A 26130-nucleotide genomic window follows, 5' to 3' on the forward strand; every position below is an offset into this window, starting at 1 on the left:
TGCTTTTAATGCCCCTTGGAAAAGTGGTGGAGGTCGCAGTAGATTAACTAGATGCTTTTAATGCCCCTTGGAAGAGACGTGGAGGTCGCATTGAAATAAAAAGACAATATCAATGCCCCTTGGAAAAGTGTTGGAGGTCGCAGTAGCTTAACAAGACAGTTTTCATGCCCCTTGGAAGAGACGTGGAGGTCGCAGTAGCATAACAAGACGGTTTTAATGCCCCTTAGAAAAGTGGTGGAGGTTGCAGTAGCTTAACAAGACGGTTTTAATTTCCCCTTGGAAGAGACGTGGAGGTTGCACTGGAATAAAAAGACAATATCAATGCCCCTTGAAAAAGTGGTGGTGGTCGCAGTAGCTTAACAAGGCGGTTTTAATGCCCCTTGGAAGAATGGTGGAGGTCGCAGTAGCTTAACATGACTGTTTTAATGCTCCTTGGAAGAGACGTGGAGGTCATAGTAGCTTAACAAGACGGTTTTAATGCCCCTTGGAAAAGTGGTGGAGGTCGCAGTGGAATAAAAAGACATTATCAATGCCCCTTGGAAAAGTGGTGGAGGTCGCAGTAGCTTAACAAGTTGGTTTTAATGTCCCTTGGAAGAGAAGTGGAGGTCACAGTAGCTTAACAAGACGGTTTTAATGCCCCTTGGAAGAGACTTGGAGGTCGCATTGGAATAAAAAGACAATATCAATGCCGCATGGAAAAGTGGTGGACGTCGCAGTAGCTTAACAAGACGGTTTTAATTCCCCTTGGAAGAGACATGGAGGACGCAGTAGCTTAACAAGACGGTATTAATGTCCCTTGAAAGAGACGTGGAGGTCACAGTAGCTTAACAAGACGGTTTTAATGCCCCTTGGAAGAGACATGGAGGTTGCATTGGAATAAAAAGACAATATCAATGCCGCTTGGAAAAGTGGTGGAGGTCGCTGTAGCTTAACAAGACAGTGTAATGCGCCTTGGAAGAGACGTGGAGGTCGCAGTAGCTTAACAAGACGGTTTTAATGCCCCTTGGAAAAATGGTGGAGGTCGCAGTAGATTAACAAGACTATTTTAATGCCCCTTTACAGAGACGTGGAGGTCGCAGTAGCTAACAAGACTGTTTTAAAGCCCCTTGGAAGAGACGTGGAGGTCGCACTGGAATAAAAAGACAATATCAATGCCCTTTGGAAAAGAGGTTGAGGTCGAAGTAGATTAACAAGACAGTTTTAATGCCTCTTGGAAGACTGGTGGAGGTTGCAATAGCTTAACAACACTGTTTGATTGCCCCTTGGAAAAACCATGGAGGTCGCAGCAGCTTAACAAGATGGTTTTAATGCCCCTTTGAAAAGTGGTGGAGGTCGCAGTAGCTTAACAAGACGGATTAACGCCCCTTGGAAGAGACATGAAGGTTGCAGTAGCTTAACAAGATGGTTTTAATGCCCCTTGGAAAAGTGGTGGAGGTCGCAGTAACTTAACAAGACGGTTTTAATGCCCCTTGGAAGAGACGTGGAGGTCACAGTAGCTTAACAAGACGGTTTTAATGCCCCTTTGAAAAGTGGAGGAGGTCGCAGTAGCATAACAAGACAGTTTTAATGCCCTTTGGAAGAGACGTGGAGGAAGCAGTAGCTTAACAAGACAGTTTTAATGCCCCTTGGAAGAGACGTGGAGGTCGCATTGGAATAAAAAGACAATATCAATGCCACTTGGAAAAGTGGTGGAGGTCGCAGTAGCTTAACAAGACGGTTTAAATGCCCCTTGGAAGAATTGTGGAGGTCGCAGTGGAATACAAAGACAATATTAATGCCTCTTGGAAAAGTGGTGGAGGTCGCAGAAGCTTAAGATGGTTTAAATGCCCCTTGGAAGAATAGTGGAGGTCGCAGTAGCTTAACAAGACAGTTTAATGCCCATTGGAAGAGACGTGGAGTTCGCATTAGTTTAACAAGATGGTTTTAATGCCCCTTGGAAAAGTGGTGGAGGTCGCAGTAGCTTAACAAGATGGTTTTAATGCCCCTTGGAAGAGAAGTGGAGGTCGCAGTAGCTAAAAAAAATGGTTTTAATGCCCCTTGTAAAATTGTTGGAGGTCGCAGTAGATTAACAAGACGGTTTTAATGCCCCTTGGAGGAGTCGAGGAGTTTGCAGTAGCTAAACCAGATGCTTTTAATGCCTCTTGGAAAAGTGGTGGAGGTCGCAGTAGCTTAACTAGATGCTTTTAAAGCCCCTTGGAAAAGACGTGGAGGTCGCAGTGAAATAAAAAGACAATATCAATGCCCTTGGAAAAATGGTGGAGGTCGCAGTAGCTTAACAAGACAGATTTCATGCCCCTTGGAAGAGACGTGGAGGTCGCAGTAGCATAACAAGACGGTTTTAATGCCCCTTAGAAAAGTGGTGGAGGTCGCAGTAGCTTAACAAGACGGTTTTAATGCCCCTTGGAAGAGACGTGGAGGTTGCACTGGAATAAAAAGACAATATCAATGCCCCTTGAAAAAGTGGTGGTGGTCGCAGTAGCTTAACAAGACGGTTTTAATGCCACTTGGAAGAATGGTGGAGGTCGCAGTAGCTTAACATGACTGTTTTAATGCTCCTTGGAAGAGACGTGGAGGTCATAGTAGCTTAACAAGACGGTTTTAATGCCCCTTGGAAAAGTGGTGGAGGTCGCAGTGGAATAAAAAGACATTATCAATGCCCCTTGGAAAAGTGGTGGAGGTGTAAGTAGCTTAACAAGATGGTTTTAATGTCCCTTGGAAGAGACGTGGAGGTCACAGTAGATTAATAAGACGGTTTTAATGCCCCTTGGAAGAGACTTGGAGGTCACATTGGAATAAAAAGACAATATCAATGCCGCTTGGAAAATTGGTGGAGGTCGCTGTAGCTTAACAAGACGGTTTTAATGCCTCTTAGAAGAGACATGGAGGACGCAGTAGCTTAACAAGACGGTATTAATGTCCCTTGAAAGAGACGTGGAGGTCACAGTAGCTTAACAAGACGGTTTTAATGCCCCTTGGAAGTGACATGGAGGTTGCATTGGAATAAAAAGACAATATCAATGCCCCTTGGAATAGTGGTGGAGGTAGCAGTAGCTTAACAAGACGGTTTTAATGCCCCTTGGAAGAATTGTGGAGGTTGCAAGGGAATAAAAAGACAATATTAATGCCTCTTGGAAAAGTGGTGGAGGTCGCAGTAGCTTCAGATGGTTTAAATGCCCCTTGGAAGAATGGTGGAGGTCGCAGTACCTTAACAAGACTGTTTTAATACCCCTTGGAAGTGACGTGGAGGTCGCAGTAGCTTAACAAGGTGGTTTTAATGCCCCTTGGAAAAGTGGCGGAGGTCGCAGTAGCTCAACAAGACGGTTTAATGACCCTTGGAAGAGACGTGGAGGTCACAGTAGCTTAACAAGACGGTTTTAATGCCCCTTGGAAAAGTGGTGGAGGTCGCAGTAGCTTAAAAAGATGGTTTTAATACCCCTTGGAAGAGAAGAGGAGGTCGCAGTAGCTAAAAAAGATGGTTTTAATGCCCCTTGGAAAATTGGTGGAGGTCGCAGTAGATTAACAAGACGGTTTTAATGCCCCTTGGAAGAGACGAGGAGGTTGCAGTAGCTTAACAAGATGCTTTTAATGCCCCTTGGAAAAGTGGTGGAGGTCGCAGTAGCTTAACAAGACAGGTTTCATGCCCCTTGGAAGAGACGTGGAGGTCGCAGTAGCTTAACAAGATGGTTTTAATGCCCCTTGGAAAAGTGGTGGAGGTCGCAGTAGTTTAAAAAGACAGCTTTCATGGCCCTTGGAAGAAACGTGGAGGTCGCACTGGAATAAAAAGACAATATCAATGCCCCTTGAAAAAGTGGTGATGGTCGCAGTAGCTAAACAAGACGGTTTTAATGCCCCTTGGAAGAATGGTGGAGGTCGCAGTAGCTTAACATGACTGTTTTAATGCTCCTTGGAAGAGACGTGGAGGTCACAGTAGCTTAACAACACGGTTTTAATGCCCCTTGGAAGAGACTTGGAGGTCGCATTGGAATAAAAAGACAATATCAATGCTGCTTGGAAAAGTGGTGGAGGTCGCAGTGGAATAACAATACATTATCAATGCCCCTTGGAAAAGTGGTGGAGGTCGCAGTGGCTTAACAAGATGGTTTTAATGTCCCTTGGAGGAGACGTGGAGGTCACAGTAGCTTAACAAGACGGTTTTAATGCCCCTTGGAAGAGATTTGGAGGTCGCATTGGAATAAAAAGACAATATCAATGCCGCTTGGAAAAGTGGTGGAGGTCGCAGTAGCTTAACAAGACGGTTTTAATGTCCCTTGGAAGAGACGTGGAGGTCACAGTAGCTTAACAAGACGGTTTTAATGTCCCTTGGAAAAGACGTGGAGGTCACAGTAGCTTAACAAGAAGGTTTTATTGCCCCTTGGAAAAGTGGTGGAGGTCGCAGAAACTTAAAAAGACGGCTTTCATGGCCCTTGGAAGAAACGTAGAGGTCGCACTGGAATAAAAAGACAATATCAATGCCCCTTGGAAAAGTGTTGGAGGTTGCAGTAGCTTAACAAGACAGTTTTAATGTCCCTTGGAAGAGACGTGGAGGTCACAGTAGCTTAACAAGACGGTTTTAATGCCCCTTGGAAGAGACGTTGAGGTCGCATTGGAGTAAAAAGACAATATCAATGCCACTTGGAAAAGTGGTGGAGGTCGCAGTAGCTTAACAAGACGGTTTAAATGCCCCTTGGAAGAATTGTGTAGGTCACAGTGGAATACAAAGACAATATTAATGCCTCTTGGAAAAGTGGTGGAGGTCGCAGTAGCTTAAGGTGGTTGAAGTGCCCCTTGGAAGAATGGTGGATGTCGCAGTAGCTTAACAAGACGGTTTAATGCCCAATGGAAGAGATGTGGAGTTCGCAGTAGCTTAACAAGACGGTTTTAATTCCCCTTGGAAAAGTGGTGGAGGTCACAGTAGCTTAACAAGATGGTTTTAATGCCCCTTGGAAGAGAAGTGGAGGTCGCAGTAGCTAAAAAAAAATGGTTTTAATGCCCCTTGGAAGAGTCGAGGAGGTTGCAGTAGCTAAACCAGATGCTTTTAATGCCCCTTGGAAAAGTGGTGGAGGTCGCCGTAGCTTAACTAGATGCTTTTAATGCCCCTTGGAAAAGACGTGGAGGTCGCAGTGAAATAAAAAGACAATATCAATGCCCCTTGGAAAAGTGGTGGAGGTCGCAGTAGCTTAACAAGACAGTTTTCATGCCCCTTGGAAGAGATGTGGAGGTCGCAGTAGCATAACAAGACGGTTTTAATGCCCCTTAGAAAAGTGGTGGAGGTCGCAGTAGCTTAACAAGATGGTTTTAATGCCCCTTGGAAGAGACGTGGATTTTGCACTGGTATAAAAAGACAATATCAATGCCCCTTGAAAAAGTGGTGGTGGTCGCAGTAGCTTAACAAGACGGTTTTAATGCCCCTTGGAAGAATGGTGGAGGTCGCAGTAGCTTAACATGACTGTTTTAATGCTCCTTGGAAGAGACGTGGAGGTCATAGTATCTTAACAAGACGGTTTTAATGCCCCTTGGAAAAGTGGTCAAGGTCGCAGTGAAATAAAAAGACATTATCAATGCCCCTTGGAAAAGTGGTGGAGGTCGCAGTAGCTTAACAATATGGTTTTAATGTCCCTTGGAAGAGACGTGGAGGTCACAGTAGCTTAACAAGACGGTTTTAATGCCCCTTGGAAGAGACTTGGAGGTCGCATTGGAATAAAAAGACAATATCAATGCCGCTTGGAAAAGTGGTGGAGGTCGCAGTAGCTTAACAAGACGGTTTTAATGCCCCTTGGAAAAGACATGGAGGACGCAGTAGCTTAACAAGACGGTATTAATGTCCCTTGAAAGAGACGTGGAGGTCACAGTAGCTTAACAAGACGGTTTTAAAGCCCCTTGGAAGAGACATGGAGGTTGCATTGGAATAAAAAGACAATATCAATGCCCCTTGGAAAAGTGGTGGAGGTAGCAGTAGCTTAACAAGACGGTTTTAATGCCCCTTGGAAGAATTGTGGAGGTCGCAGTGGAATAGAAAGACAATATTAATGCCTCTTGGAAAAGTGGTGGAGGTCGCAGTAGCTTCAGAAGGTTTAAATGCCCCTTGGAAGAATGGTGGAGGTCGCAGTACCTTAACAAGACTGTTTTAATACCCCTTGGAAGTGACGTGGAGGTCGCAGTAGCTTAACAAGACGGTTTTAATGCCCCTTGGAGGAGTCGAGGAGTTTGCAGTAGCTAAACCAGATGCTTTTAATGCCTCTTGGAAAAGTGGTGGAGGTCGCAGTAGCTTAACTAGATGCTTTTAAAGCCCCTTGGAAAAGACGTGGAGGTCGCAGTGAAATAAAAAGACAATATCAATGCCCTTGGAAAAATGGTGGAGGTCGCAGTAGCTTAACAAGACAGATTTCATGCCCCTTGGAAGAGACGTGGAGGTCGCAGTAGCATAACAAGACGGTTTTAATGCCCCTTAGAAAAGTGGTGGAGGTCGCAGTAGCTTAACAAGACGGTTTTAATGCCCCTTGGAAGAGACGTGGAGGTTGCACTGGAATAAAAAGACAATATCAATGCCCCTTGAAAAAGTGGTGGTGGTCGCAGTAGCTTAACAAGACGGTTTTAATGCCACTTGGAAGAATGGTGGAGGTCGCAGTAGCTTAACATGACTGTTTTAATGCTCCTTGGAAGAGACGTGGAGGTCATAGTAGCTTAACAAGACGGTTTTAATGCCCCTTGGAAAAGTGGTGGAGGTCGCAGTGGAATAAAAAGACATTATCAATGCCCCTTGGAAAAGTGGTGGAGGTGTAAGTAGCTTAACAAGATGGTTTTAATGTCCCTTGGAAGAGACGTGGAGGTCACAGTAGATTAATAAGACGGTTTTAATGCCCCTTGGAAGAGACTTGGAGGTCACATTGGAATAAAAAGACAATATCAATGCCGCTTGGAAAATTGGTGGAGGTCGCTGTAGCTTAACAAGACGGTTTTAATGCCTCTTAGAAGAGACATGGAGGACGCAGTAGCTTAACAAGACGGTATTAATGTCCCTTGAAAGAGACGTGGAGGTCACAGTAGCTTAACAAGACGGTTTTAATGCCCCTTGGAAGTGACATGGAGGTTGCATTGGAATAAAAAGACAATATCAATGCCCCTTGGAATAGTGGTGGAGGTAGCAGTAGCTTAACAAGACGGTTTTAATGCCCCTTGGAAGAATTGTGGAGGTTGCAAGGGAATAAAAAGACAATATTAATGCCTCTTGGAAAAGTGGTGGAGGTCGCAGTAGCTTCAGATGGTTTAAATGCCCCTTGGAAGAATGGTGGAGGTCGCAGTACCTTAACAAGACTGTTTTAATACCCCTTGGAAGTGACGTGGAGGTCGCAGTAGCTTAACAAGGTGGTTTTAATGCCCCTTGGAAAAGTGGCGGAGGTCGCAGTAGCTCAACAAGACGGTTTAATGACCCTTGGAAGAGACGTGGAGGTCACAGTAGCTTAACAAGACGGTTTTAATGCCCCTTGGAAAAGTGGTGGAGGTCGCAGTAGCTTAAAAAGATGGTTTTAATACCCCTTGGAAGAGAAGAGGAGGTCGCAGTAGCTAAAAAAGATGGTTTTAATGCCCCTTGGAAAATTGGTGGAGGTCGCAGTAGATTAACAAGACGGTTTTAATGCCCCTTGGAAGAGACGAGGAGGTTGCAGTAGCTTAACAAGATGCTTTTAATGCCCCTTGGAAAAGTGGTGGAGGTCGCAGTAGCTTAACAAGACAGGTTTCATGCCCCTTGGAAGAGACGTGGAGGTCGCAGTAGCTTAACAAGATGGTTTTAATGCCCCTTGGAAAAGTGGTGGAGGTCGCAGTAGTTTAAAAAGACAGCTTTCATGGCCCTTGGAAGAAACGTGGAGGTCGCACTGGAATAAAAAGACAATATCAATGCCCCTTGAAAAAGTGGTGATGGTCGCAGTAGCTAAACAAGACGGTTTTAATGCCCCTTGGAAGAATGGTGGAGGTCGCAGTAGCTTAACATGACTGTTTTAATGCTCCTTGGAAGAGACGTGGAGGTCACAGTAGCTTAACAACACGGTTTTAATGCCCCTTGGAAGAGACTTGGAGGTCGCATTGGAATAAAAAGACAATATCAATGCTGCTTGGAAAAGTGGTGGAGGTCGCAGTGGAATAACAATACATTATCAATGCCCCTTGGAAAAGTGGTGGAGGTCGCAGTGGCTTAACAAGATGGTTTTAATGTCCCTTGGAGGAGACGTGGAGGTCACAGTAGCTTAACAAGACGGTTTTAATGCCCCTTGGAAGAGATTTGGAGGTCGCATTGGAATAAAAAGACAATATCAATGCCGCTTGGAAAAGTGGTGGAGGTCGCAGTAGCTTAACAAGACGGTTTTAATGTCCCTTGGAAGAGACGTGGAGGTCACAGTAGCTTAACAAGACGGTTTTAATGTCCCTTGGAAAAGACGTGGAGGTCACAGTAGCTTAACAAGAAGGTTTTATTGCCCCTTGGAAAAGTGGTGGAGGTCGCAGAAACTTAAAAAGACGGCTTTCATGGCCCTTGGAAGAAACGTAGAGGTCGCACTGGAATAAAAAGACAATATCAATGCCCCTTGGAAAAGTGTTGGAGGTTGCAGTAGCTTAACAAGACAGTTTTAATGTCCCTTGGAAGAGACGTGGAGGTCACAGTAGCTTAACAAGACGGTTTTAATGCCCCTTGGAAGAGACGTTGAGGTCGCATTGGAGTAAAAAGACAATATCAATGCCACTTGGAAAAGTGGTGGAGGTCGCAGTAGCTTAACAAGACGGTTTAAATGCCCCTTGGAAGAATTGTGTAGGTCACAGTGGAATACAAAGACAATATTAATGCCTCTTGGAAAAGTGGTGGAGGTCGCAGTAGCTTAAGGTGGTTGAAGTGCCCCTTGGAAGAATGGTGGATGTCGCAGTAGCTTAACAAGACGGTTTAATGCCCAATGGAAGAGATGTGGAGTTCGCAGTAGCTTAACAAGACGGTTTTAATTCCCCTTGGAAAAGTGGTGGAGGTCACAGTAGCTTAACAAGATGGTTTTAATGCCCCTTGGAAGAGAAGTGGAGGTCGCAGTAGCTAAAAAAAAATGGTTTTAATGCCCCTTGGAAGAGTCGAGGAGGTTGCAGTAGCTAAACCAGATGCTTTTAATGCCCCTTGGAAAAGTGGTGGAGGTCGCCGTAGCTTAACTAGATGCTTTTAATGCCCCTTGGAAAAGACGTGGAGGTCGCAGTGAAATAAAAAGACAATATCAATGCCCCTTGGAAAAGTGGTGGAGGTCGCAGTAGCTTAACAAGACAGTTTTCATGCCCCTTGGAAGAGATGTGGAGGTCGCAGTAGCATAACAAGACGGTTTTAATGCCCCTTAGAAAAGTGGTGGAGGTCGCAGTAGCTTAACAAGATGGTTTTAATGCCCCTTGGAAGAGACGTGGATTTTGCACTGGTATAAAAAGACAATATCAATGCCCCTTGAAAAAGTGGTGGTGGTCGCAGTAGCTTAACAAGACGGTTTTAATGCCCCTTGGAAGAATGGTGGAGGTCGCAGTAGCTTAACATGACTGTTTTAATGCTCCTTGGAAGAGACGTGGAGGTCATAGTATCTTAACAAGACGGTTTTAATGCCCCTTGGAAAAGTGGTCAAGGTCGCAGTGAAATAAAAAGACATTATCAATGCCCCTTGGAAAAGTGGTGGAGGTCGCAGTAGCTTAACAATATGGTTTTAATGTCCCTTGGAAGAGACGTGGAGGTCACAGTAGCTTAACAAGACGGTTTTAATGCCCCTTGGAAGAGACTTGGAGGTCGCATTGGAATAAAAAGACAATATCAATGCCGCTTGGAAAAGTGGTGGAGGTCGCAGTAGCTTAACAAGACGGTTTTAATGCCCCTTGGAAAAGACATGGAGGACGCAGTAGCTTAACAAGACGGTATTAATGTCCCTTGAAAGAGACGTGGAGGTCACAGTAGCTTAACAAGACGGTTTTAAAGCCCCTTGGAAGAGACATGGAGGTTGCATTGGAATAAAAAGACAATATCAATGCCCCTTGGAAAAGTGGTGGAGGTAGCAGTAGCTTAACAAGACGGTTTTAATGCCCCTTGGAAGAATTGTGGAGGTCGCAGTGGAATAGAAAGACAATATTAATGCCTCTTGGAAAAGTGGTGGAGGTCGCAGTAGCTTCAGAAGGTTTAAATGCCCCTTGGAAGAATGGTGGAGGTCGCAGTACCTTAACAAGACTGTTTTAATACCCCTTGGAAGTGACGTGGAGGTCGCAGTAGCTTAACAAGACGGTTTTAATGCCCCTTGGAAAAGTGGTGGAGGTCGCATTAGCTTAACAAGACGGTTTAATGCCCCTTGGAACAGACGTGTAGGTCACAGTAGCTTAACAAGACGGTTTTAATGTCCCTTGGAAGAGACGTGGAGGTCACAGTAGCTTAACAAAACGGTTTTAATGCCCATTGGAAGAGACATGGAGGTTGCATTGGAATAAAAAGACAATATCAATGCCCCTTGGAAAAGTGGTGGAGGTCGCAGTAGCTTAACAAGACGCTTTTAATGCCCCTTGGAAGAATTGTGGAGGTCGCAGTGGAATAAAAAGACAATATTAATGCCTCTTGGAAAAGTGGTGGAGGTCGCAGTAGCTTCAGACGGTTTTATTGCCACTTGGAAGAATGGTGGAGGTCGCAGTAGCTTAACAAGACTGTTTTAATACCCCTTGGAATTGACGTGGAGGTCGCAGTAGCTTAACAAAACGGTTTTAATGCCCCTTGGAAAAGTGGTGGAGGTCGCAGTAGCTCAACAAGATGGTTTAATGCCCCTTGGATGAGACGTGGAGGTCACAGTAGCTTAACAAGATGGTTTTAATGCCCCTTGGAAAAGTGGTGGAGGTCGCAGTAGCTTAACAAGATGGTTTTAATGCCCCTTGGAAGAGAAGTGGAGGTCGCAGTAGCTAAAAAAGATGGTTTTAATGCCTCTTGGAAAATTGGTGGAGGTCGCAGTAGATTAACAAGACGGTTTTAATGCCCATTGGAAGAGACGTGGAGGTCACAGTAGCTTAACAAGACGGTTTTAATGCCCCTTTGAAAAGTGGAGGAGGTCGCAGTAGCTTAACAAGACGGTTTTAATGCCCCTTGGAAGAGACGTGGAGGACGCAGTAGCTTAACAAGACAGTTTTAATGTCCCTTGGAAGAGACGTGGAGGTCACAGTAGCTTAACAAGATGGTTTTAATGCCCCTTGGAAGAGACGTTGAGGTCGCTTTGGAGTAAAAAGACAATATCAATGCCACTTGAAAAAGTGGTGGAGGTCGCAGTAGCTTAACAAGACGGTTTAAATGCCCCTTGGAAGAATTGTGTAGGTCGCAGTGGAATACAAAGACAATATTAATGCCTCTTGGAAAAGTGGTGGAGGTCGCAGTAGCTTAAGGTGGTTTAAATGCCCCTTGAAAGAATGGTGGATGTCGCAGTAGCTTAACAAGACGGTTTAATGCCCAATGGAAGAGATGTGGAGTTCGCAGTAGCTTAACAAGACGGTTTTAATTCCCCTTGGAAAAGTGATGGAGGTCGCAGTAGCTTAACAAGATGGTTTTAATGCCCCTTGGAAGAGAAGTGGAGGTCGCAATAGCTAAAAAAAATGGTTTTAATGCCCCTTGGAAGAGTCGAGGAGGTTGCAGTAGCTAAACCAGATGCTTTTAATGCCCCTTGGAAAAGTGGTGGAGGTCGCAGCAGCTTAACTAGATGCTTTTAATGCCCCTTGGAAAAGACGTGGAGGTCGCAGTGAAATAAAAAGACAATATCAATGCCCTTTGGAAAAGTGGGAGGTCGCAGTAGCTTAACAAGACAGTTTTCATGCCCCTTGGAAGAGATGTGGAGGTCGCAGTAGCATAACAAGACGGTTTTAATGCCCCTTAGAAAAGTGGTGGAGGTCGCAGTAGCTTAACAAGACGGTTTTAATGCCCCTTGGAAGAGACGTGGAGGTTGCACTGGTATAAAAAGACAATATCAATGCCCCTTGAAAAAGTGGTGGTGGTCGCAGTAGCTTAACAAGACGGTTTTAATGCCCCTTGGAAGAATGGTGGAGGTCGCAGTAGCTTAACATGACTGTTTTAATGCTCCTTGGAAGAGACGTGGAGGTCATAGTATCTTAACAAGACGGTTTTAATGCCCCTTGGAAAAGTGGTGGAGGTCGCAGTGAAATAAAAAGACATTATTAATGCCCCTTGGAAAAGTGGTGGAGGTCGCAGTAGCTTAACAATATGGTTTTAATGTCCCTTGGAAGAGACGTGGAGGTCACAGTAGCTTAACAAGACGGTTTTAAAGCCCCTTGGAAGAGACATGGAGGTTGCATTGGAATAAAAAGACAATATCAATGCCCCTTTGGAAAAGTGGTGGAGGTAGCAGTAGCTTAACAAGACGGTTTTAATACTCCTTGGAAGAATTGTGGAGGTCGCAGTGGAATAGAAAGACATTATTAATGCCTCTTGGAAAAGTGGTGGAGGTCGCAGTAGCTTCAGAAGGTTTAAATGCCCCTTGGAAGAATGGTGGAGGTCGCAGTACCTTAACAAGACTGTTTTAATACCCCTTGGAAGTGACGTGGAGGTCACAGTAGCTTAACAAGACAGTTTTAATGCCCCTTGGAAAAATGGTGGAGGTCGCAGTAGCTTAACAAGATGGTTTTAATACCCCTTGGAAGAGAAGAGGAGGTCGCAGTAGCTAAAAAAGATGGTTTTAATGCCCCTTGGAAAATTGGTGGAGGTCGCAGTAGCTTAAAAAGAAGGCTTTCATGGCCCTTGGAAGAAACGTGGAGGTCGCACTGGAATAAAAAGACAATATCAATGCCCCTTGGAAAAGTGTTGGAGGTCGCAGTAGCTTAACAAGACGATTTTAATGCCCCTTGGAAGAAATGTGGAGGTCGCAGTGGAATAAAAAGACAATATTAATGCCTATTGGAAAGTGGTGGAGGCCGCAGTAGCTTCAGACGGTTTAAATGCCCCTTGGAAGAATGGTGGAGGTCTCAGTAGCTTAACAAGACTGTTTTAATACCCCTTGGAAGTGACGTGGAGGTCACAGTAGCTTAACAAGACGGTTTTAATGCCCCTTGGAAAAGTGGTGGAGGTCGCAGTAGCTTAACAAGATGGTTTTAATACCCCTTGGAAGAGAAGAGGAGGTCGCAGTAGCTAAAAAAGATGGTTTTAATGCCCCTTGGAAAATTGGTGGCGGTCGCAGTAGATTAACAAGACGGTTTTAATGCCCCTTGGAAGAGACAAGGAGGTTGCAGTAGCTTAACAAGATGCTTTTAATGCCCCTTGGAAAAGTGGTGGAGGTCGCAGTAGCTTAACTAGACGGTTTTAATGCCCATTGGAAGAGACGTGGAGGTCGCAGTGAAATAAAAAGACAATATCGATGCGCCTTGGAAATGTGGTGGAGGTCGCAGTAGCTTAACAAGACAGGTTTCATGCCCCTTGGAAGATACGTGGAGGTCGCAGTAGCTTAACAAGAAGGTTTTAATGCCCCTTGGAAAAGTGGTGGAGGTCGCAGTAGCTTAAAAAGACGGCTTTCATGGCCCTTGGAAGAAACGTGGAGGTCGCACTGGAATAAAAAGACAATATCAATGCCCCTTGAAAAAGTGGTGGTGGTCGCAGTAGCTAAACAAGACGGTTTTAATGCCCCTTGAAAGAAACTTGGAGGTCGCATTGGAATAAAAAGACAATATCAATGCCGCTTGCAAAAGTGGTGGAGGTCGCAGTGGAATAACAATACATTATCAATGCCCCTTGGAAAAGTGGTGGAGGTCGCAGTAGCTTAACAAGAAGGTTTTAATGTCCTTTGGAGGAGACGTGGAGGTCACAGTAGCTTAACAAGATGGTTTTAATGCCCCTTGGAAGAGACTTGGAGGTCGCATTGGAATAAAAAGACAATATCAATGCCGTTTGGAAAAGTGGTGGAGGTCGCAGTAGCTTATCAAGACGGTTTTAATGCCCCTTGGAAGAGATGTGGAGGACGCAGTAGCTTAACAAGACGGTTTTAATGTCCCTTGGAAGAGACGTGGAGGTCACAGTAGCTTAACAAGACGTTTTTAATGTCCCTTGGAATAGACGTGGAGGTCGCAGTAGCTTAACAAGAAGGTTTTAATGCCCCTTGGAAAAGTGGTGGAGGTCGCAGTAGCTTAAAAAGATGGCTTTCATGGCCCTTGGAAGAAACGTGGAGGTCGCACTGGAATCAAAAGACAATATTAATGCCTCTTGGAAAAGTGGTGGAGGTCGCAGTAGCTTCAGACGGTTTAAATGCCCCTTGGAAGAATGGTGGAGGTCTCAGTAGCTTAACAAGACTGTTTTAATACCTCTTGGAAGTGACGTGGAGGTCGAGTAGCTTAACAAGACGGTTTTAATGCCCCTTGGAAAAGTGGTGGAGGTCGCATTAGCTTAACAAGACGGTTTAATGCCCCTTGGAACAGACGTGGAGGTCACAGTAGCTTAACAAGACGGTTTTAATGTCCCTTGGAAGAGACGTGGAGGTCACAGTAGCTTAACAAGACGGTTTTAATGCCCCTTGGAAGAGACATGGAGGTTGCATTGGAATAAAAAGACAAAATCAATGCCCCTTGGAAAAGTGGTGAAGGTCGCAGAAGCTTAACAAGACGGTTTTAATGCCCCTTGGAAGAATTGTGGAGGTCGCAGTGGAATAAAAAGACAATATTAATGCCTCTTGGAAAAGTGGTTTAGGTCGCAGTAGCTTCAGATGATTTAAATGCCCTTTGGAAGAATGGTGGAGGTCGCAGTAGCTTAACAAGACTGTTTGAATACCGCTTGGAAGTGACGTGGAGGTCGCAGTAGCTTAACAAGACGGTTTTAATGCCCCTTGGAAAAGTGTTGGAAGTCGCAGTAGCTCAACAAGACGGTTTAATGCCCCTTGGAAGAGACGTGGAGGTCACAGTAGCTTAACAAGATGGTTTTAATGCCCCTTGGAAAAGTGATGGAGGTCACAGTAGCTTAACAAGATGGTTTTAATGCCCCTTGGAAGAGAAGTGGAGGTCGCATTAGCTAAAAAAGATGGTTTTAATGCCCCTTGGAAAATTGGTGGAGGTCGCAGTAGATTAACAAGACGGTTTTAATGCCCCTTGGAGGAGACGAGGAGGTTGCAGTAGCTTAACAAGATGCTTTTAATGCCCCTTGGAAATGTGGTGGAGGTCGCAGTAGCTTAAATAGACGGTTTTAATGCCCCTTGGAATAGACGTTGACTTCGCAGTGAAATAAAAAGACAATATCAATGCGCCTTGGAAAAGTGGTGGAGGTCGCAGTATCTTAACAAGACAGTTTTCATGCCCCTTGGAAGATACGTGGAGGTCGCAGTAGCTTAACAAGAAGGTTTTAATGCCCCTTGGAAAATGGTGGAGGTCGCAGTAGCTTAAAAAGACGGCTTTCATGGCCCTTGGAAGAAACGTGGAGGTCGCACTGGAATAAAAAGGCAATATGAATGCCCCTTGGAAAAGTGGTGGAGGTCGCAGTAGCTTAACAAGACGGTTTAATGTGCCTTGGAAGAGACGTGGAGGTCGCAGTAGCTTAACAAGACGGTTTTAATGCCCCTTGGAAGAGACGTGGAGGTCGCAGTAGCTAACAAGACTGTTTTAATTCCCCTTGGAAGAGATGTGGAGGTCGCACTGGAATAAAAAGACAATATCAATGCCCTCTGGAATAGTGGTGGAGGTCGCAATAGCTTAACTAGACGGTTTTAATGCCCCTTGGAAGAATTGTGGAGGTCGCAGTGGAATAAAAAGACAAAATCAATGCCCTTGGAAAAGTGGTGGTGGTCGCAGTAGCTTAACATGACTGTTTTAATGCCCCTTGGAAGAGACGTGGAGGTCGTAGTAGCTTAACTAGATGGTTTTAATGCACCTTGGAAAAGTGGTGGAGGTCGCAGTAGCTTAACAAGACGGTTTAATGCCCCTTGGAAGAGACGTGGAGGTCACAGTAGCTTAACAAGACGGTTTTAATGCCCCTTGGAAAAGTGGTGGAGGTCGCAGTAGCTTAACAAGATGGTTTTAATGCCCCTTGGAAGAGAAGTGGATGTCGCAGTAGCTAAAAAACATGGTTTTAATGCCCCTTGGAAAATTGTTGGAGGTCGCAGTAGATTAACAAGAAGGTTTTAATGCCACTTGGAAGAGATGAGGAGGTTGTAGTAGCTTAACAAGAAGTTTTTAATGCCCCTTGGAAAAGTGGTGGAGGTCGCAGTAGCATAACTAGACTGTTTTAATGCCCCTTGGAAGAGACGTGGAGGTCGCAGTGAAATAAAAAGACAATATCAATGCGCCTTGGAAAAGTGGTGGAGGTCGCAGTAGCTTAACAAGACAGTTTTCATGCCCCTTGAAAGATACGTGGAGGTCGCAATAGCTTAACAAGAAGGTTTTAATGCCCCTTGGAAAAGTGGTGGAGGTCGCAGTACCTTAAAAATACGACTTTCATGGCCCTTGGAAGAAAAGTGGAGGTTGCACTGGAATAAAAAGTCAATATCAATGCCTTTTGGAAAAGTGGTGGAGGTCGCAGTAGATTAACATGACTGTTTTAATGCCCCTTGGAAGAGACGTAGAGGTCGTAGTAGCTTAACCAGATGGTTTTAATGCCCCTTGGAAAAGTGGTGGAGTTCGCAGTAGCTTAACAAGACGGTTTAATGCGCCTTGGAAGAGACATGGAGGTCGCAGTAGCTTAACAAGATGGTTTTAATGCCCCTTGGAAAAGTGGTAGAGGTCGCAGTAGCTTAACAAGATGATTTTAATGCCCCTTGGAAGAGACATGGAGGTCAGAGTGAAATAAAAAGACAATATCATTGCCCCTTGTAAAAGTGGTGGAGGTCGCAGTAGCTTAACAAGAAGGTTTTAATGCCCCTTGGAAAAGTGGTGGAGGTCGCAGTAGCATAAAAAGATGGCTTTAATGCCCCTTGGAAGAAACGTGGAGGTCGCACTGGAATAAAAAGACAATATCAATGCCCCTTGGAAAAGTGGTGAAGGTCGCAGTAGCTTAACATGACTGTTTTAGTGCCCCTTGGAAGAGAAGTGGAGGTCATAGTAGTTTAACAAGACGGTTTTAATGCGTCTTGGAAAAGTGGTGGAGGTCGCAGTAGCTTAACAAGACGGTTTAATGTGCCTTGGAAGAGACGTGGAGGTCTCAGTAGCTTAACAAGACGGTTTTAATGCCCCATGGAAAAGTGGTGGAGGTCGCAGTAGCTAACAAGACTGTTTTAATTCCCCTTGGAAGAGATGTGGAGGTCGCTCTGGAATAAAAAGACAATATCAATGCCCTTTGGAATAGTGGTGGAGGTCGCAATAGCTTAACTAGACGGTTTAAATGCCCCTTGGAAGAATTGTGGAGGTCGCAGTGGAATAAAAAGACAATATCAATGCCCCTTGGAAAAGTGGTGGAGGTCGCAGTAGCTTAATATGACTGTTTTATTGCCCCTTGGAAGAGACATGGAGGTCGTAGTAGCTTAACCAGATGGTTTTAATGCCCCTTGGAAAAGTGGTGGAGGTCGCAGTAGCTTAACAAGACGGTTTAATGCACCTTGGAAGAGACGTGGAGGTCGCAGTAGCTTTGCAAGATCGTTTTAATGCCCCTTGGAAAAGTGGTGGAGGTCGCAGTAGCTCAACAAGACGATTTTAATGCCCCTTGGAAGAGAGGTGGAGGTCGCAGTGAAATAAAAAGACAATATCAATGCCCCTTGGAAAAGTGGTGGAGGTCGCAGTAGCTTAACAAGAAGGTTTTAATGCCCCTTGGAAAAGTGGTGGATGTCGCAGTAGCTTAAAAAGACGGCTTTAATGCCCCTTGGAAGAAACGTGGAGGTCGCACTGGAATAAAAAGACAATATCAATGCCCCTTGGAAAAGTGGTGGAGGTCGCAGTAGCTTAACATGACTGTTTTCATGCCCCTTGGAAGAGACGTGGAGGTCGTAGTAGCTTAACAAGACGGTTTTAATCCCCCTTGGAATAGTGGTGGAGGTCGCAGTAGCTTAACAAGACGGTTTAATGCGCCTTGGATGAGACGTGGAGGTCACAGTAGCTTAACAAGACGGTTTTAATGCCCCGTGGAAAAGTGGTGGAGGTCGCAGTAGCTTAACAAGACGATTTTAATGCCCTTGGAAGAGACGTGGAGGTCGCAGTAGCAAACAAGACTGTTTTAATGCCCCTTGGAAGAGATGTGGAGGTCGCACTGGAATAAAAAGACAATATAAATGCCCTTTGGAATAGTGGTGGAGGTCGCAATAGCTTAACTAGACGGTTTTAATGCCCCTTGGAAGAATTGTGGAGGTCGCAGTGGAATAAAAAGACAATATCAATGCCCCTTGGAAAAGTGGTGGAGTTCGCAGTAGCTTAACAAAATGGTTTAATGCGCCTTGGAAGAGACATGGAGGTCGCAGTAGCTTAACAAGACGGTTTTAATGCCCCTTGGAAAAGTGGTGGAGGTCGCAGTAGCCAAACAAGACGATTTTAATGCCCCTTGGAAGAGACTTGGAGGTAGCAGTAGCTAACAAGACTGTTTTAATGCGCCTTGGAAGAGACGTGGAGGTCGCACTGGAATAAAAAGACAATATCAATGCACTTTGGAAAAGTGGTGGAGGTCGCAGTAGCTTAACATGACTGTTTTCATGCCCCTTGGAAGAGACGTGGAGGTCGTAGTAGCTTAACAAGACGGTTTTAATCCCCCTTGGAATAGTGGTGGAGGTTGCAGTAGCTTAACAAGACGGTTTAATGCGCCTTGGAAGAGACGTGGAGGTCACAGTAGCTTAACAAGATGGTTTTAATGCCCCGTGGAAAAGTGGTGGAGGTCGCAGTAGCTTAACAAGACGATTTTAATGCCCTTGGAAGAGACGTGGAGGTCGCAGTAGCAAACAAGACTGTTTTAATGCCCCTTGGAAGAGATGTGGAGGTCGCACTGGAATAAAAAGACAATATAAATGCCCTTTGGAATAGTGGTGGAGGTCGCAATAGCTTAACTAGATGGTTTTAATGCCCCTTGGAAGAATTGTGGAGGTCGCATTGGAATAAAAAGACAATATCAATGCCCCTTGGAAAAGTGGTGGCGTTCGCAGTAGCTTAACAAGACGGTTTAATGCGCCTTGGAAGAGACATGGAGGTCGCAGAAGCTTAACAAGACGGTTTTAATGCCCCTTGGAAAAGTGGTGGAGGTCGCAGTAGCCAAACAAGACGATTTTAATGCCCCTTGGAAGAGACTTGGAGGTAGCAGTAGCTAACAAGACTGTTTTAATGCGCCTTGGAAGAGACGTGGAGGTCGCACTGGAGTAAAAAGACAATATCAATGCACTTTGGAAAAGTGGTGGAGGTCGCAGTAGCTTAAAAAGACGGATTTAATGCCCTTTGAAAGAAACGTGGAGGTCGCACTGGAATAAAAAGACAATATCAGTGCCCCTTGGAAAAGTGGTGGAGGTCGCAGTAGCTTAACATGACTGTTTTAATGCCCCTTGGAAGAGATGTGGAGGACGAACTGTAATAAAAAGACAATATCAATGCCCTTTAGAATCGTGGTGGAGGTAGCAATAGCTTAACTAGATGGTATTAATGCCCCTTGGAAGAATTGTGGAGGTCGCAGTGGAATAAAAAGACAATATCAATGCCACTTGGAATAGTGGTGGAGGTCGCAGTAGCTTAACAAGACGATTTTAATGCCCCTTGGAAGAGACGTGGAGGTTGCATTAGCTAACAAGATTGTTTTAATGCCCCTTGGAAGAGACTAGGAGGTCGTAGTAGCTTAACAAGACGGTTTTAATGCCCCTTGGAATAGTGGTGGAGGTCGCAGTAGCTTAACAAGACTGTTTTAATGCCCCTTGGAAGAGATGTGGAGGACGAACTGTAATAAAAAGACAATATCAATGCCCTTTAGAATCGTGGTGGAGGTAGCAATAGCTTAACTAGATGGTATTAATGCCCCTTGGAAGAATTGTGGAGGTCGCAGTGGAATAAAAAGACAATATCAATGCCACTTGGAATAGTGGTGGAGGTCGCAGTAGCTTAACAAGACGATTTTAATGCCCCTTGGAAGAGACGTGGAGGTTGCATTAGCTAACAAGATTGTTTTAATGCCCCTTGGAAGAGACGTGGAAGTCGCACTGGAATAAAAAGACAACATCAATGCCCTTTGGAAAAGTGGTGGAGGTCGCAGTAGCTTAAAAAGACGGCTTTAATGCCCCTTGGAAGAAACGTGGAGGTCGCACTGGAATAAAAAGACAATATCAATGCCCCTTGGAAATGTGGTGGAGGTCGCAGTAGCTTAACATGAAAGTTTTAATGCCCCTTGGAAGAGACATGGAGGTCGCTGTAGCTTAACAAAGACGGTTTTAATGCCCCTTGGAATAGTGGTGGAGGTCGCAGTAGCTTAACAAGACAGTTTAATGTGCCTTGGAAGAGACGTGGAGGTCGCTGTAGCTTAACAAAGACGGTTTTAATGCCCCTTGGAAAAGTGGTGGAGGTCGCAGTATCTTAACAAGATGATTTTAATGCCCCTTAGAAGAGACGTGGAGGTCGCAGTAGCTAACAAGACTGTTTTAATGCCCCTTGGAAATGTGGTGGAGGTCGCAGTTGCTTAACAAGACGGTTTAATGCGCCTTGGAAGAGACATGGAGGTAGCAGTAGCTTAACAGACGGTTTTAATGCCCCTTGGAAAAGTAGTTGAGGTCGCAGTAGCTTAACAAGACTGTTTAATGCGCCTTGGAAGAGACATGGAGGTAGCAGTAGCTTAACAAGAAGGTTTTAATGCCCCTTGGAAAAGTGGTGCAGGTCGCAGTAGCTTAACAAGACGATTTTAATGCCTCTTGGAAGAGAAGTGGAGGTCGCAGTAGCTAACAAGATTGTTTTAATGCCCCTTGGAAGAGACGTGGAGGTCGCACTGGTATAAAAAGACAATATCAATGCCCTTTGGAAAAGTGGTGGAGGGAGCAGTAGCTGAACAAGACGGTTTTAATGCCCCTTGGAAGACTGGTGGAGCTCGCAGTAGTTTAACAACACTGTTTTAATGCCCCTTGCAAAAAACGTGGAGGTCGCAGCAGCTTAACAAGATGGTTTTAAAGCCCCTTGGAAAAGTGGTGGAGGTCGTAGTAGCTTAACAAGACGGTTTAATGCCCCTTGGAAGAGACGTGGAGTTTGCAGTAGCTTAACAAGACGGTCTTAATGCCCCTTGGAAAAGTGGTGGAGGTCACAGAAGCTTAACAAGACGGTTTTAATGCCCCTTTGAAAAGTGGTGGAGGTCGCAGTAGCTTAACAAGACGGTTTTAATACCCCTTGGAAGAGACGTAGAGGACGCAGTAGCTTAACAAGACAGTTCTAATGTCCCTTGGAAGAGACGTGGAGGTCACAGTAGCTTAACAAGACGGTTTTAATGCCCCTTGGAAGAGACGTGGAGGTCACATTGGAATAAAAAGACAATATCAATGCCCCTTGGAAAAGTGGTGGAGGTCGCAGTAGCTTAACAAGACAGTTTTAATGCCCCTTGGAAGAATTGTGGAGGTCGCAGTGGAATAAAAAGACAATATTAATGACTCTTGGAAAAGTGGTGGAGGTCGCAGTAGCTTAAGACGGTTTAAATGCCTCTTGGAAGAATGGTAGAGGTCGCAGTAGCTTAACAAAACTGTTTTAATACCCCTTGGAAGTGATGTGGAGGTCGCAGTAGCTTAACAAGACGGTTTTATTGCCCCTTGGAAAAGTGGTGGAGGACGCAGTAGCTCAACAAGACGGTTTAATGCCCCTTGTAAGAGACGTGGAGGTCGCAGTAGCTTAACAAGACGGTTTTAATGCCCCTTGGAAAAGTGGTGGGAGTTGCAGTAGTTTAACAAGACGGTTTTAATCCTCTTGGAAAAGACGTGGAGTTCACAGTAGCTTAACAATACGGTTTTAATGCCCCTTTGAAAAGTGGTGGAGGTCGCAGTAGCTTAACAAGACGGTTTTAATACCCCTTGGAAGAGACGTAGAGGACGCAGTAGCTTAACAACACAGTTTTAATGTCCCTTGGAAGAGACGTGGAGGTCACAGCAGCTTAACAAGACAGTTTTAATGCCCCTTGGAAGAATTGTGGAGGTCGCAGTGGAATAAAAAGACAATATTAATGCCTCTTGGAAAAGTGGTGGAGGTCGCAGTAGCTTAAGATGGTTTAAATGCCCCTTGGAAGAATGGTAGAGGTCGCAGTAGCTTAACAAAACTGTTTTAATACCCCTTGGAAGTGATGTGGAGGTCGCAGTAGCTTAACAAGACGGTTTTAATGCCCCTTGGAAAAGTGGTGGAGGTCGCAGTAGTTTAACAAGACGGTTTTAATGTCCCTTGGAAAAGTGGTGGAGGTCGCAGTAGCTCAACAAGATGGTTTAATGCCACTTGGAAGAGACGTGGAGGTCGCAGTAGCTTAACAAGACGGTTTTAATGCCCCTGGGAAAAGTGGTGGAGGTCGCAGAATCTTAACAAGACGGTTTTAATGCCCCTTGGAAGACTGGTGGAGGTCGCAGTAGCTTAAAAACAATGTTTTAATGCCCCTTGGAAAAAATGTGGAGGTCACAGCAGCTTAACAAGATGGTTTTAAAGCCCCTTGGAAAAGTGGTGGAGGTCGTAGTAGCTTAACAAGACGGTTTAATGCCCCTTGGAAGAGACGTGGAGTTTGCAGTAGCTTAACAAGACGGTCTTAATGCCCCTTGGAAAAGTGGTGGAGGTCACAGAAGCTTAACAAGACGGTTTTAATGCCCCTTTGAAAAGTGGTGGGGGTCGCAGTAGCTTAACAAGACGGTTTTAATACCCCTTGGAAGAGACGTAGAGGACGCAGTAGCTTAACAAGACAGTTCTAATGTCCCTTGGAAGAGACGTGGAGGTCACAGTAGCTTAACAAGACGGTTTTAATGCCCCTTGGAAGAGACGTGGAGGTCGCATTGGAATAAAAAGACAATATCAATGCCCCTTGTTAAAGTGGTGGAGGTCGCAGTAGCTTAACAAGACAGTTTTAATGCCCCTTGGAAGAATTGTGGAGGTCGCAGTGGAATAAAAAGACAATATTAATGACTCTTGGAAAAGTGGTGGAGGTCCCAGTAGATTAAGACGGTTTAAATGCCTCTTGGAAGAATGGTAGAGGTCGCAGTAGCTTAACAAAACTGTTTTAATACCCCTTGGAAGTGATGTGGAGGTCGCAGTAGCTTAACAAGACGGTTTTAGTGCCCCTTGGAAAAGTGGTGGAGGTCGCAGTAGCTCAACAAGACGGCTTAATGCCCCTTGTAAGAGACGTGGAGGTCGCAGTAGCTTAACAAGACGGTTTTAATGCCCCTTGGAAAAGACGTGGAGTTCACAGTAGCTTAACAATACGGTTTTAATGCCCCTTTGAAAAGTGGTGGAGGTCGCAGTAGCTTAACAAGACGGTTTTAATACCCCTTTGAAGAGACGTAGAGGACGCAGTAGCTTAACAAGACAGTTTTAATGTCCCTTGGAAGAGACGTGGAGGTCACAGCAGCTTAACAAGACGGTTTTAATGCCCCTTGGAAGAGACGTGGAGGTCGCATTGGAATAAAAAGACAATATCAATGCCCCTTGGAAAAGTGGTGGAGGTCGCAGTAGCTTAACAAGACAGTTTAAATGCCCCTTAGAAGAATTGTGGAGGTCGCAGTGGAATAAAAAGACAATATTAATGCCTCTTGGAAAAGTGGTGGAGGTCGCAGTAGCTTAAGATGGTTTAAATGCCCCTTGGATGAATGGTAGAGGTCGCAGTAGCTTAACAAAACTGTTTTAATACCCCTTGGAAGTGATGTGGAGGTCGCAGTAGCTTAACAAGACGGTTTTAATGCCCCTTGGAAAAGTGGTGGAGGTCGCAGTAGTTTAACAAGACGGTTTTAATGCCCCTTGAAAGAAACTTGGAGGTCGCATTGGAATAAAAAGACAATATCAATGCCCCTTGAAAAAGTGGTGGTGGTCGCAGTAGCTAAACAAGACGGTTTTAATGCCCCTTGAAAGAAACTTGGAGGTCGCATTGGAATAAAAAGACAATATCAATGCCGCTTGCAAAAGTGGTGGAGGTCGCAGTGGAATAACAATACATTATCAATGCCCCTTGGAAAAGTGGTGGAGGTCGCAGTAGCTTAACAAGAAGGTTTTAATGTCCTTTGGAGGAGACGTGGAGGTCACAGTAGCTTAACAAGATGGTTTTAATGCCCCTTGGAAGAGACTTGGAGGTCGCATTGGAATAAAAAGACAATATCAATGCCGTTTGGAAAAGTGGTGGAGGTCGCAGTAGCTTATCAAGACGGTTTTAATGCCCCTTGGAAGAGATGTGGAGGACGCAGTAGCTTAACAAGACGGTTTTAATGTCCCTTGGAAGAGACGTGGAGGTCACAGTAGCTTAACAAGACGTTTTTAATGTCCCTTGGAATAGACGTGGAGGTCGCAGTAGCTTAACAAGAAGGTTTTAATGCCCCTTGGAAAAGTGGTGGAGGTCGCAGTAGCTTAAAAAGATGGCTTTCATGGCCCTTGGAAGAAACGTGGAGGTCGCACTGGAATCAAAAGACAATATTAATGCCTCTTGGAAAAGTGGTGGAGGTCGCAGTAGCTTCAGACGGTTTAAATGCCCCTTGGAAGAATGGTGGAGGTCTCAGTAGCTTAACAAGACTGTTTTAATACCTCTTGGAAGTGACGTGGAGGTCGAGTAGCTTAACAAGACGGTTTTAATGCCCCTTGGAAAAGTGGTGGAGGTCGCATTAGCTTAACAAGACGGTTTAATGCCCCTTGGAACAGACGTGGAGGTCACAGTAGCTTAACAAGACGGTTTTAATGTCCCTTGGAAGAGACGTGGAGGTCACAGTAGCTTAACAAGACGGTTTTAATGCCCCTTGGAAGAGACATGGAGGTTGCATTGGAATAAAAAGACAAAATCAATGCCCCTTGGAAAAGTGGTGGAGGTCGCAGAAGCTTAACAAGACGGTTTTAATGCCCCTTGGAAGAATTGTGGAGGTCGCAGTGGAATAAAAAGACAATATTAATGCCTCTTGGAAAAGTGGTTTAGGTCGCAGTAGCTTCAGATGATTTAAATGCCCTTTGGAAGAATGGTGGAGGTCGCAGTAGCTTAACAAGACTGTTTGAATACCGCTTGGAAGTGACGTGGAGGTCGCAGTAGCTTAACAAGACGGTTTTAATGCCCCTTGGAAAAGTGTTGGAAGTCGCAGTAGCTCAACAAGACGGTTTAATGCCCCTTGGAAGAGACGTGGAGGTCACAGTAGCTTAACAAGATGGTTTTAATGCCCCTTGGAAAAGTGATGGAGGTCACAGTAGCTTAACAAGATGGTTTTAATGCCCCTTGGAAGAGAAGTGGAGGTCGCATTAGCTAAAAAAGATGGTTTTAATGCCCCTTGGAAAATTGGTGGAGGTCGCAGTAGATTAACAAGACGGTTTTAATGCCCCTTGGAGGAGACGAGGAGGTTGCAGTAGCTTAACAAGATGCTTTTAATGCCCCTTGGAAATGTGGTGGAGGTCGCAGTAGCTTAAATAGACGGTTTTAATGCCCCTTGGAATAGACGTTGACTTCGCAGTGAAATAAAAAGACAATATCAATGCGCCTTGGAAAAGTGGTGGAGGTCGCAGTATCTTAACAAGACAGTTTTCATGCCCCTTGGAAGATACGTGGAGGTCGCAGTAGCTTAACAAGAAGGTTTTAATGCCCCTTGGAAAATGGTGGAGGTCGCAGTAGCTTAAAAAGACGGCTTTCATGGCCCTTGGAAGAAACGTGGAGGTCGCACTGGAATAAAAAGGCAATATGAATGCCCCTTGGAAAAGTGGTGGAGGTCGCAGTAGCTTAACAAGACGGTTTAATGTGCCTTGGAAGAGACGTGGAGGTCGCAGTAGCTTAACAAGACGGTTTTAATGCCCCTTGGAAGAGACGTGGAGGTCGCAGTAGCTAACAAGACTGTTTTAATTCCCCTTGGAAGAGATGTGGAGGTCGCACTGGAATAAAAAGACAATATCAATGCCCTCTGGAATAGTGGTGGAGGTCGCAATAGCTTAACTAGACGGTTTTAATGCCCCTTGGAAGAATTGTGGAGGTCGCAGTGGAATAAAAAGACAAAATCAATGCCCTTGGAAAAGTGGTGGTGGTCGCAGTAGCTTAACATGACTGTTTTAATGCCCCTTGGAAGAGACGTGGAG

This window comes from Phyllobates terribilis, unplaced genomic scaffold (assembly GCF_046119375.1).
Source record: "Phyllobates terribilis strain yellow unplaced genomic scaffold, ASM4611937v1 Scaffold_13__5_contigs__length_258822181, whole genome shotgun sequence".
Lineage (NCBI taxonomy): Eukaryota > Metazoa > Chordata > Amphibia > Anura > Dendrobatidae > Phyllobates > Phyllobates terribilis.